The sequence below is a fragment of the Rana temporaria genome, chromosome 3, assembly GCF_905171775.1.
Source record: "Rana temporaria chromosome 3, aRanTem1.1, whole genome shotgun sequence".
NCBI classification, from domain to species: domain Eukaryota; kingdom Metazoa; phylum Chordata; class Amphibia; order Anura; family Ranidae; genus Rana; species Rana temporaria.
The window spans coordinates 157,473,964-157,488,022 of NC_053491.1; the positions used below are offsets into that span (position 1 = coordinate 157,473,964).

Below are 14,059 nucleotides of genomic sequence, written 5' to 3' on the forward strand. Positions count from 1 at the left end.
ATGTTAACATATAGGTTGGTATTTTTTAATTTTGAAGGTAGAAGTTGCATTTCAGTAAAAAAAAATACTTAAATTTACAATTTACTTGGCAATTAAAGGTCCAACATGTAAAAAAAATATGAATGTGATTATGATGTCACGAAATAAAGAATTTATGAATGAATGAATTTAGGACCATGTTTAGCAAACATGCTGACCTAGGCTTTTTACACACAGTATAACACCATGTGAATATCATCACAAAAATTATTAAAAAGACCATACATTATTATAGTGAAATAACTGATGTTTAACATGCCTTGGTCCCACTGTGCTTCACAGTACAAAGTCTAGATCATACACTGGAGATTGGTGCTTGGTGGTTGGTGACAGAGCAACATACATCTTTTAAGTATATCCCACATCTTTGAGCCAGTCTGATACTGTATTTGACCACAGGTGTCCCAAGATTGTCAGAGACAGCAAAATAGAGCGATTACAAATTGCAAATTTTGGGCTTGTGCTGCTCCCTTTGGTTTGCCTTTGTAAGCATAGGCTCATGTGTGCCTTATTTTTCAAGTGTTATCTATTGTATCTATTGAAGCTTACCAGTTATTAGTTGTGGTGGCTGCCTTCACTTAGTTGTTGGGGAGCTATTTGTTTCCTTCCTGTTTTCACTTGGTCATTCTGCCAGTAACACAATTTCTGGAGTCACTCACTGCACTGTAACTATCTATGGAGGACCAGTGTTGTCACCCTAGGCTGCTTTTATGATTTGAACAACAAACACTCTCTCCACTTCTTTATTACACAGGATGGTGTTCTGTATTTCACAGAAGATAGCTAAGACAGCTGATAACATTGTTTAGGATTTCAGTTCAATGTGCTGAGAGTTTCAAGGACACTAGAATTCTGACAAGATGATCAGGTATTTTTCTGTACCTGCATTAAACATACTCAGACTGAAAAAAAATATTGCAGCCACCACATCTAATGATTGGTGTATATATATATATATATATATATATATATATATATATATATATATATATATATATTGTTATTGTTATTGTTATTGTTCTTATTTACTTTAATGTAATCCTGCAATAACCTAATATCATATATATGTTGTTCTATGTAGCTATTGAGTTTTTCAAAGTACAAATCACAGCAGAAAAAAGGCACTATATCAAATTCATAAAATTACCAAGAAACACTCATGTGCACATACAAGGTAGCATAATAGAGTGAGTATACAGGTTGTAGTGGATAAGATATCCAAAGGTTATAATCTCAAATATATAATGATGAACGAGGTTGAGAGTTCAGACAGTTCCCACTGAGGTAGGAAATAATGCAGTCAATTCGGTAATATCCTATATATGTTGCTATGTTTTCAAAGTGGAATAGTCAAAATGAGGCTATACTGTGGGCCAGATTCACAGAAGAGATACGACGGCGTAGAGTATCTATGCGACTGATTCATAGAATCAGTTCCGCATAGATAGCCCTAAGATCCGACAGGTGTAATTGACTTACACCGTCGGATCTTAGGATGCAGTACCTCGGCCGCCGCTGGGTGGAGTTTGCGTCGTTTTCCTGCGTCGGGTATGCTAATGAGCATTTACGGCGATCCACAACGGTTTTCGCGTTCGTTACGTCGTCGCTAGTAATTTTTTTCCCATCGCAAATTTACACCTGCTTTAACATGGCTTAACCTTAGTCGAGCCATGTTAAAGTATGGCCGTCATTCCCGGGTCGAATTTCAATTTTTTTTTGTTTTGGCGTAAGACGTCCGGGAATACGAATGGACGCTACGCACGTCGCCGTTCTAAAAAATGACGTCACATCGCACAAAGCACGGTGGGAATTTCCAAACTGAGCATGGTACACGCCCCATTTGAATTGGGCGGGCTTGCGCCGGACGTGTTTACGATACACCGCCGCAAGTTTACAGGTAAGTGCTTTGTGGATCAGGCACTTACACTGAAAACTTGCGGCGGTGTAATGTAAACGGGTTATGTTGCGCCGCCGCAAAGGTACGAGAATCTGGCCCTTAATGCTTAATCAAAACTTCCAATATAAATTGCCATTCTTTACAATTTTAGCTTTTCAGGTTCTAAGCAGAGATGTCTTTTTTCATGCATACTGTGCAGCCATTGTACTGCAGCAGTGTGAAATATATCCCTCAGTAACAGTAATAATAGAATACATTATAAACAAACACCTTGATTGATGATCATCAGAAAAGAGAAAGAGTGTTTGAAAATTATAGTAGAACAGGCCTGAAGATGTCTTTAAATTTAGTTTAAAACTTCCTGTTCCTTACAATATGGAGGTGGGGTAGATGTGAAATGATTATACTCCCACAGAGGCACCGTCCTTTAAAGGTATGCAGTATAGATCTAAAATTGGGTGGGGAGGGACTTTAAATGTGCCCTAGTGGGGTATGAACATAAATGTATGACACAGTCTTAAAAGTATAGAAAAACTTTGTTTACCATCCATGGATGGGAACAATAAAATCTATCACAATCTAAGAGAAAGTACAGTCTACTATTTCTTGAGTCTAGGGTGTGCTGGTCCTGCTATAGGATATCAGAAAAGTGGTCTACGAGTTTCGTGGGAAAACCCATTTCGTCAGGGCCTTGAAGGTAGCACAAAAGGCAAATCTACTTTGCTCTACAAGTGCAAACTACAAGTGCAAAGTGCACTTGAAATTGCACTGAAAGTACACTTGGAAGTGCAGTAACTGTAGATACGAGGGGGACATGCAAGGAAAGTAAAAAACAACATTTTAGCTTGCACATGATTGGATGATAAAATCAGCAGAGCTTCCCCTCATTTCAGATCTACAGCGACTGCACTTCCAAGTGCACTTTCAGTGCAATTTCAAGTGCACTTTGCACTTGTAGTTTGCGCTTGTAGTGCAAAGTGGATTTGTTTTTCGTAAATAACCCCCTATATCATGTAAGTATTAAAAAAAGTCTTGAAAGATGTAAATTAAAAAAAAAATGGAAGTTAATATTAAATGAACATTAATATTAAAGGGTCTAACATACATATGGATTTTTACACGAGCACCAAGTCATTGTGAAGCTTATATAGTTGTTCATTAATAAAACCAAACCCAATCAATATAATATATAAAACTTTGATACAAAAATACAGTTACATAATATAATGATTCATGTGCAGCGGTGTCTCATAAACACAGAGTTAATCCAAAAAGATTAAGACTGTGTCATACATTATTGCTCATACCCCACTAGGGCACGTTTAAAGTACCACCCCACCCAATTTTGAATCTATATTGCATTCCTGTTCCTTAAGTTGACAACAATTAGCATTAAATAATATATCAATCGATCACTCAATCAATCAAACAAATAAAATGTGAATGAATCAAAGTATTTGTAAAGGCAATATTTTTGCACAGTTCTTATCTTGGAATATGCTAGAAAAGGCTAATAAACTCACAAACATCAGCAGCAGTGTTTGTCACAATACACATCATTGACCACAGCTGGCAGCAAAAGAAATGTCCAAGGTCATTTTGAAGTTAGCTTCCAAGTGGAAACTGTTTTTGCTTCAGGTGATATAACTAAGGTACTTGGTTGCTATAGATATACTCCAGGTAGTTTTTTCGGCATTCAGTTATGGAATTGAGTATGTTCTTGCGTGTAATAATGGATTGTATAGTGGCTTTAATTTGATTTAATTGTGAAAGCTAAACTAACTTAAAACACATTTGTATTATAAATTGGACTTTTCTTTTAAATATATTTAAATACAATGTTTAATAGTTCCATAATACATAATTATTTCCATTAGATCGACAGTACATCAATTCAATGTGCATAAATAACACAGATTTGCTTTATGGTTGTATATTACAATGTATAGTATACATAAATAGTGACAGCCTATAAAGAAACAAACAGAGCCAGGAAAGACAACTAAATATCCAAGATCAGTATCTAAACTTAAAAATATATAAATGAACTCAACATATATAAATTGTAGTAATACTCAGAAAAATATTCAGAGAACAAAAAGAAGAGGAGAGTCTTCTACATATAAAAGAATATATTAAGTGTGTATCTGATGGTGTGCCAATATATCCATGGTTGCCAGAGTGTTGCTGTTTGTGCATATCTTTTCTTGTTGGTAGATAACATAAGTTCATAAGTGCAAAGTGTATGTACAATGTTAATTGTTTCAGAGAAGATGGGTGAAAGATCACATTTCCAATGTCTTGTTAATGTCATCTCGATGCCAAAAGTAACAATATGTCTAAGAGGATAAGGTATGGTATCAAATACTAGATTTAGTATTGTTAAACCTGGAAACAAAACTATCAATAGTGTTATCACAGATTTTCTTCCAACAAGTCAGATTTTTACATGTCCATAAATGATGGTATATACTGTATTACCCCTATTTATTCACATCCTCTCCAATGTTAAGTCATTTAAGTACATTGCTCGAAGAACTGTGGTGTCATGGTTAGGGTCAATCTCAGGGGAACGGTAGCAATTGAAGTAGAGAGGCACATATCGACCAGCAGAATAGGTATGCAAGCAGGTCACCTGAGGTGTGAGGTTTAAGCACTAACTGGTATTCACCAGAGCTCTTGAAGGTAGAAATGGGCTTTGCTCTGTATTAGTACCTCAAGGGCTTGATCTTTCACTCTACGATTCCTCAATGATATCAGGTTTCAGCATTTTCTGAACTTCCTATAACAACACGTTTCTGTGTGCCTTGTGAATGCAATATGGGTTTACTCAGACATTCACATTAGGCTCCGTAACAATGTAAAGTCTGATCATCCTAGTGAGGCCTGGATGTCTTAAAAAGGTGTGTATTCTTTTGTAAAAACCCTTTTGCCATTGAATTTGTGGCTTAGACAGGGCGGTGGAAACTGGGACTAGTCCTTCACTACAGGGGGCTTAGAGCTAACATCAGCCAGGGCAGCTACTGTACCTGCTTTTGGTCTATCCAGGTTTTTGACAGATTTGCATGGTAGATTTGGTTCCCCCTTTGCTTCTCAGGTTGGTGTACTTTATAATTTGCCTCCACAACCTTTTCTACCACCTTAAATGGCCCTTACTCGCGACTGTATGTAATAACACAACCACCTGGCCCCAACCTGGAACTGTGTAAGCTTGGCAGATCGGTTGTTCACTCTTCTCTGTGCTTCTTGTACCCTTTGTAAATACTCCTTCACCAAAGGCCCACTGAACCCTATCTGTAAGCATAGAGACAGGCTGAACCCCAATCTGCAAGCATAGAGGCAGACAGAACTCCATCAGCAGGCAGCATGGAGGAGGAATGGACCCCATCAGCAGGCAGCATGGAGGAGGAATGGACCCCATCAGCAGGCAGCATGGAGGAGGAATGGACCCCATCAGCAGGCACCATGGAGGAGGAATAGATCCCATCAGCATGCAGCATGGAGGAGTAATGTGTTACGACCCTGATTCTGAGAACACTCTGTCTCAAGTTTAGACTCCAGCTGTAGAGGCCTATCAGAATTAACCACCAGCTCACTCTCACTGAACTATAAGAGTATGGGGTCTATATCATCATATCCTCTGATTGGAGCAAAACATGTAGTAATAGTTTAATACTTGTTAAACTATGTAGTAACCTTAGTCTAGAGAAATGACAAGGATAAGTCTTTAGTAAGTGCTTTCTGAATATATAGGTAGTGGACTTGAGTCATGTAGGAAATTAGCACTCCTGGTATAACATATAGAAGCAATCCTCAATATATTTAGAGCAAGTATCTCAACAGTTAATATGTATTTCTGAAAGAGAGAGATGAAGGTAGTCCAGACTATGGGTAGCAACACTAACTGTATGACAAAATAGTCTTTAAACACAAGCAGTTAAAGAGGTAGTGTGGACCAGGTCAGTTTGCATAGGAGTAGATGGTAATCCCAATGTGCAGTAATATGCTCTATATAATTATGCAGTTTAAGAAGTAGTATAGACCAGGTCTGTTTGCACAGGAGAAGATGGTAATCCCAATATGCAGTAATATGCTCTATATACTTATGCAGTTTAAGAAGTAGTGTGGAGCAGGTCTGTTTGCACAGGAGAAGATGGTAATCCCAATATGCAGTAATATGCTCTATATGCTTATGCAGTTTAAGAAGTAGTGTGGACCAGGTCTGTTTGCACAGGAGTAGATGGTAATCCCAATATGCAGTAATATGCTCTATATACTTATGCAGTTTAAGAAGTAGTGTGGACCAGGTATGTTTGCACAGGAGTAGATGGTAATCCCAATATGCAGTAATATACTCTATATACTTGCGGTTAGGAGGTAGTCCAGACTGGGAAAATAAGCACAGGTGTATAGCTGGTGGTCCTTCTATCTAGTATAGCAAATAAGATCTGGATCCAAGTATCCCACAAGTGAACTTCAAGGTTGGTGTGAGTTGGTGGAGGGTCTCCAGGTGGCGACAGGGTCCAACAGGAATATTCCAACAACCTGTCGCCAGTGCTGGAGGTTTAAATAGCCCGGTCTCCCATGCACGCCAAGCGCCGCACACTGGAACGCACTTCCGCGTTCCAGCGTGGAGCGCAGACGTCCGCGTACCGGAAGTGACGCGGATGTCTATGTGAATGGAGCGCAGCTGTCATAGTAGGTAAAGCTGCGCTCCTAGTAGCCAAATTAACGCTAATAGCGTTACATACTCCCCTCCTCAAGGGGGCCCATCCGGGGCGCCTAATAGGAGAAGGTTTATCAGGATATTTGTGATGGAACTGCTTAATAAGTCTAGGGGCATGAATATCTGATGAGCATTCCCAGGAATCATCTGTGGGAGAATAGCCTTTCCAACGAATCAAGTATTGAATGGAAGAACCTCTCCTCCTAGAATCCAAAATTTTCTCTACTTGATATTCAGTTTCACCAAAAACTTGAACTGGTGGAGGAGGTTGTGGATCTCTGTTTGGAAAAGGGTTTGGTTTAAAAGGTTTAATTAATGAAACATGGAAGGATGGATGAATCTTCCAATCGGAGGGTAGAATTAATCTGACAGCATTATTGTTAATGATGTGGGAAATTGGAAAAGGTCCCGTGTACTGACGGCCAAGTTTCTTAGAAGGAATCTTGAGTCGTAAATTCCTAGTAGATAACCATACCAAATCTCCAATCTTATAAGATGGGGGTTTTGTTCTATGAGAATCGTAGTACTTCTTTTGTCTAATCTGCGCATCTTCAAGATTAGAACGGAGAATATCTAGAGTATCCTTTATGGTTGATAAAAGATTCTGAACAGCAGGGACATTAGTTGAAGGAAAAGTAGACGGTAAATTATTAGGATGAAAACCATAGTTTGCGTAAAAAGGTGAAAACTGGGAGGATGAACTGGAGGCGTTGTTGTAAGCAAATTCTGCATGTGGAAGTAAATGAAACCAGTCGTCTTGGAGATGAGTGCAGTAACAGCGTAGATATTGTTCCAGTGTTTGATTTACCCGCTCTGTTTGCCCATTAGTTTGGGGGTGATAGGCGGTAGACATGCGATGATCTATTTGTAGCGTTTGACAGAGAGCTTTCCAGAATCTAGAAATAAATTGTGAGCCTCTATCTGAAATGATCTGAGATGGTAAGCCATGAAGTTTAAGAATATTGGATATGAAAGCCTTTGCAGTCTCTTGAGAGGTTGGTAACCTCTTCAAAGGTACAAAATGGGCCATCTTTGTTAAAACATCAACGGTGACCATGATGGTGTTTGTTCCATTTGACCTTGGGAGGTCAACGATGAAATCCATAGAAATAACGTCCCAAGGTCTATTTGGTACTGGGATAGAAGTTAATAGACCATAGGGAGGTTTTCTAGAATGTTTGTTGGTGGCACAGGTCTGACAAGAATTAACATAGTCCTGAACTGTCTTTGTGAGATTTGGCCACCAATAATTTCTCTTGACTAGATGAAGGGTCTTAGTAATGCCAGGATGTCCTGCAAGTGGAGCATCATGAAGTTGTTTTAGTAACATAAGTTGCAATTTTGGTGGAACATATATCTTGTTGTTGAAAGTTAATAGTCCGTTAGACTCTTGTTGTAAACCCATAGGTAAATGAGATCTCTCTTTAGTGAGGGTTTGAATAAGCAACTTATTAAAGGTCATAGTAGTACCCAGAATCCTATTGGATGGAATAATTGAAAATGGTGGAATCTCCAATGTTTGTTCTTCATGCATACGAGACAAAGAGTCTGCTTTAGTATTTTGGGTACCAGGAAGGTAGGAAATAACAAAATTGAATCTATCAAAAAATAGACTCCATCTGACTTGACGGGCAGAGAGAGTTTTGCAAGATTTTAAGTGTTGTAAATTTCGATGATCAGTAAGGATGGTGATAGTATGTGTTGAACCCTCCAGCAAATGTCTCCAGTTAGAGAGAGCATCTCTTATTGCTAGTAATTCTTTCTCACCAATAGGATAATTTTTTTTCCGCTGAGGAGAGTGTCCTGGAAAAAAAGGCAACTGGATGTAGTGGGTCCGATAATGTAGGTTGTTGGGAGAGTACAGCGCCAAGAGCAAAATGCGAAGCATCAACTTCTAATGTAAAATGGTATGATGGATTTGGCAATTGAAGAATAGGAGCAGAAGTGTAACTATTCTTGAGTGTGTCAAAAGATTTCTGTGCATCATCATTCCAAACAAAAGGTATCTTTGAACTGGTTAAGCTGGTTAATGGTCTCACAATAGCTGAAAAGTTCTTTATGAATTTTCTGTAGTAATTTGAAAAACCGAGAAATCTCTGAAGAGCTTTCCTAGTTTGCGGTGAAGGCCAGGACAGAATACAATCTACCTTAGATCGATCCATCTGAACTCCACTAGGAGTAATTTGATAACCCAAGAAGGAAATAGTAGTTTGATTGAATACACACTTTTCAAGTTTTGCATACAACGAGTGTGTCCTAAGTCTAGCCAGAACCCAGCGCACATGTTTGTGATGTTCATCCTGATTCTCAGAATAAATTAAGATGTCGTCCAAATAAATTACAACGCAAATATCAAGTAGATCATGAAAAATATCATTAATGAACCACTGAAAAGTTGCTGGGGCGTTACATAAACCAAAGGGCATTACACAATACTCAAAAAGGCCATATCGGGTTTTGAAGGCAGTTTTCCATTCGTCACCCGAACGGATTCTGATCAGATTATATGCACCTCCTGAGGTCCAGTTTTGTATAGATCTTGGCGTTCTGTAGACGCTCAATGAGTTCCGGAATGAGTGGTAATGGGTATCTATTTTTTACAGTGATATTATTGAGAGAACGATAATCAATGATTGGTCGGAGTGAACCATCTTTATTTTTTACAAAAAAGAGAGCTGCACTTGCTGAAGAGGTGGAGTTCCTAATAAACCCCTTTTTTAGATTCTCATCGAGGTACTCTTTTAAATGTACAAGCTCTGGTTGAGAGAGGGGGTAGATTCGAGCAGTAGGAATAGGACTGTCAGGAATGAGGTCTATGGGACAGTCGTAAATTCTATGTGGAGGAAGTTTATCTGCATTAGTCTTACTGAATACATCAAGGAAATCATGTAAATATTCAGGTAGGTCATGTGGAATGGCGTCAGAGAAAGAGATGATGCATGGGGAATAACAGAACTGTTTACAATAATCAGACTGCAAAGAAATTGATTTGGTGGACCATAAGAAAATAGGCTGATGGAGAAGCAACCATGGAAGGCCTAGAACAATGGGAAAGACAGGTGAGGAAATAATATCAAATTTGAGGGTCTCAGAATGACCAGTGGCACATGTAACCTTTAGGGGAGATGTGTGAGATATAACAGGACCATGAGTTGAACTGGACCCATCAATAAAAGTGAGTGACACTGGATTTTGCTTAAACACACAGGGAATTTTATTTGATTCTACAATACTTGAATCTATAAAGTTGCCGCAGGCTCCGCTGTCGACCATTGCTTCAATGGAAATCTCTTCTTGATCCCACTGTAGAGTAAGAAGGATAAAGATATATCGATTAGATGTGGAAAGGGATGAGTCTAATTTATTAATGTGGGAAAATTTACCTTCAGAGTTTTTCTTAAGTAGAGGACAGGTAGAGACAATGTGGTCTGGAGCTGAACAATAAAGACATAGATTATTGGCTCTACGGCGTTGCTTTTCTGCTGGAGTCAAAGGTCCTCTTATAGTTCCAAGTTCCATTGGAGACTCTTTTGAAGGCGATCTGAATCTCCTGAAGGAAGTGACTGGGTATGTATTTGCACGTTCCGCCTTTCTCTCACGCAGACGGCGATCGATAGTCACTGATAGGTGCATGAGGTCTTCTAGAGTATCAGGGAGCACAACGCGAGCAAGCTCATCCTTCATAGCCTCTGATAATCCCAAACGAAATTGATTTCTAAGAGCAATCTCTGACCATTGGGTTTCCCTGCTCCAGCATTTAAATTCTGAAATAAAGTCCTCCACAGGCCTCTTACCCTGTTTGAGGGTTCTGATTGAATTTTCAGCTGTTAGCTGTTTGTTAGGATCTTCATATAAGAGAGACATCTCATTAATGAAAGTATCAAAAGCTCCCAAAAGATCTCCATGTTCTTCTATGTATGTATCAGCCCATACTCTGGGTTCACCTCTGAGATAGGTAATTAAAGTGAGGATCTTTATTCTATCAGAGTAATAAGTGCGCGGACGTAATTCGTACATCAAACGACATGAACTAATGAATTGTCTATAATTCTTCCTTTCACCAGAAAATAGTTCTGGTGGGCAGACCTTAGCTTCAGGTCTGTCTCTAGCTTGTGCATGATTGAGATTGCGTAAGGTATCATTCTGAACACGCAATTCATTCATGTTAGCAGTCAGGTTATCCACTCTTTGGGAGAGTGTAACTAAATGATTTGCAAGTTCAGCTGGATCCATGTTGAATGTTTTCTTTTTTTTTTTTTTTTTTTAATTGGGTTGGAATATTATGTTACGACCCTGATTCTGAGAACACTCTGTCTCAAGTTTAGACTCCAGCTGTAGAGGCCTATCAGAATTAACCACCAGCTCACTCTCACTGAACTATAAGAGTATGGGGTCTATATCATCATATCCTCTGATTGGAGCAAAACATGTAGTAATAGTTTAATACTTGTTAAACTATGTAGTAACCTTAGTCTAGAGAAATGACAAGGATAAGTCTTTAGTAAGTGCTTTCTGAATATATAGGTAGTGGACTTGAGTCATGTAGGAAATTAGCACTCCTGGTATAACATATAGAAGCAATCCTCAATATATTTAGAGCAAGTATCTCAACAGTTAATATGTATTTCTGAAAGAGAGAGATGAAGGTAGTCCAGACTATGGGTAGCAACACTAACTGTATGACAAAATAGTCTTTAAACACAAGCAGTTAAAGAGGTAGTGTGGACCAGGTCAGTTTGCATAGGAGTAGATGGTAATCCCAATGTGCAGTAATATGCTCTATATAATTATGCAGTTTAAGAAGTAGTATAGACCAGGTCTGTTTGCACAGGAGAAGATGGTAATCCCAATATGCAGTAATATGCTCTATATACTTATGCAGTTTAAGAAGTAGTGTGGAGCAGGTCTGTTTGCACAGGAGAAGATGGTAATCCCAATATGCAGTAATATGCTCTATATGCTTATGCAGTTTAAGAAGTAGTGTGGACCAGGTCTGTTTGCACAGGAGTAGATGGTAATCCCAATATGCAGTAATATGCTCTATATACTTATGCAGTTTAAGAAGTAGTGTGGACCAGGTATGTTTGCACAGGAGTAGATGGTAATCCCAATATGCAGTAATATACTCTATATACTTGCGGTTAGGAGGTAGTCCAGACTGGGAAAATAAGCACAGGTGTATAGCTGGTGGTCCTTCTATCTAGTATAGCAAATAAGATCTGGATCCAAGTATCCCACAAGTGAACTTCAAGGTTGGTGTGAGTTGGTGGAGGGTCTCCAGGTGGCGACAAGGTCCAACAGGAATATTCCAACAACCTGTCGCCAGTGCTGGAGGTTTAAATAGCCCGGTCTCCCATGCACGCCGAGCGCCGCACACTGGAACGCACTTCCGCGTTCCAGCGTGGAGCGCAGACGTCCGCGTACCGGAAGTGACGCGGATGTCTATGTGAATGGAGCGCAGCTGTCATAGTAGGTAAAGCTGCGCTCCTAGTAGCCAAATTAACGCTAATAGCGTTACATAATGGACCCCATCAAGCAGGCAGCATGGAGGAGGAATGGACCCCATCAGGCTGGCTGCATGGAGGAGGAATGGACCCCATCAGAGGCATCTAACACTGGGAATCAGATCTCTAACCAGGCTTGTAGCAGAGGCTGAGCTAAGGTCAGTTTGTCTTTCCCTTGCTCACATTGCTCAATTAAAGAGTACACAGCAATAATACAATCTAACAACACCTGTTGTAAATAGACTGTGTACAGCAGGAAAAAATAACCTGTACAATGTTTCAGCAGCCATCCCAAAAATCCAGCCTGAAACATAGTAAAAGGAGGAGTTAAAACATCATGGCCCTGAGAGGTAAACCAAAATAACAATTCAGAACAGACCCAAACTAAGGGAGAATTTGCCCTCATGTGCTGTCAGAATGCTTACCAACAATTCCTCATCAGTGAAACCAACCTAAAATGAGTGACAAAAGTCTTAATTTCCGATTACAAATAACAAAAATAATCACTCTAAGCATTTTGACAAAAAGGGAAGTAAATACTTCAAGAAAATGGCTCCCAGTTACCCGGTGTAGCTGATCTGTTAATTAGTGGGAATTAGTGTTTTGTCAGGAACTGGGCCAAGACCATGTATGTATATATTTAATTAAGATATATTTACAGTGAATGAAGTATAATCACACGTCAGTAAACAATATACATGAGAATGCATGAAACGCAAAATTAAGCAACAAAATGCCTAACCAGCTATCCTAAGCACACTTAACTAAATACCTGCTGGTGGACACTAAAATTTCAGCTTTCCTCCCAGAGAGCCACAGTATCACCAGTAGGGATGAGCCGAACACCCCCCATTCAGTTTGCACCAGAACCTTTGAACAGACCGAACATTTAGAACCCCATTGACGTCTATGGGACTCGAACGTTCAAATTCAAAAGTGCAAATTTTAAAGCCTAATATGCAAGTTATTGTCGTAAAACGTCTTTGAGAACCCGGGTATTGCCCCAGGGAACATGTATCAATGGAAAAAAAGTTTTAAAAACTGTCGTTTTTTCAGGAGCAGTGATTTTAATGATGCTTAAATAAAAAAAGAAAAAAAAAGAAAAATTCCTTTAAATATTGTACCTCCTGGGTGTCTATAGTATGCCTGTGAAAACGTCTTTGAGAACCCGGGTCTTGCCCCAGGGAACATGTATCAATGGAAAAAAAGTTTTAAAAACGGTCGTTTTTTTCAGGACTCCTGAAAAAACTACAGTTTTTAAAGCTATTTTTCCATTGATACATGTTCCCTCGGGCAAGACCCGGGTTCTCAAATACGTTTTCACAGGCATACTATAGACACCCAGCAGGTACAATATTTAAAGGAATTTTTCATATTTTTATTATTTAAGCATCATTAAAATCACTGCTCCTGAATCTTTAGGTGCAAACTACAGAGCACACGGCCAGTACACACCAAGTAGCTTTAGGTGCAAACTACAGAGCACACGGCCAGTACACACCAAGTAGCTTTAGGTGCAAACTACAGAGGACACAGGCAATAAACCACGTAAGAATACTGCAGCTAGCACAATCACCTGCCTGCCAGTAAAATAGGAATAACTGATCTAGCTAAACTATACAGTGTATAAATATATGTAAAACACCTGGGATGTATATATATATCCTCTACACACTGTAACATTAACTGACTAGCCTGCCTGCCTGCTCTATCTACCTGCAAAAAATTACACTCTCTCTGTCGTCTCTTAACCACCCCCAACACACTACACAAGGCCGACCTGCAGGCGGCCTTTTATAGTGTGGGGCGTGTACTAAACCCCCTGAGCCATATCTGGCCAAAGCCACCCTGGCTTTGGCCAATTATGGCTCTCCGTTTTTTGCAAGCTGTGAT

At 39.3% G+C, this 14,059-nt stretch overlaps 1 protein-coding gene across 2 annotated transcripts in view; it reads left to right on the forward strand.

The window, feature by feature from the left end:
- Positions 1-14,059, forward strand: part of GRM8 (glutamate metabotropic receptor 8) — a 1,246,805-nt gene that overhangs the window by 985,076 nt on the left and 247,670 nt on the right. The gene's annotated exons all lie outside the window — the stretch shown is intronic.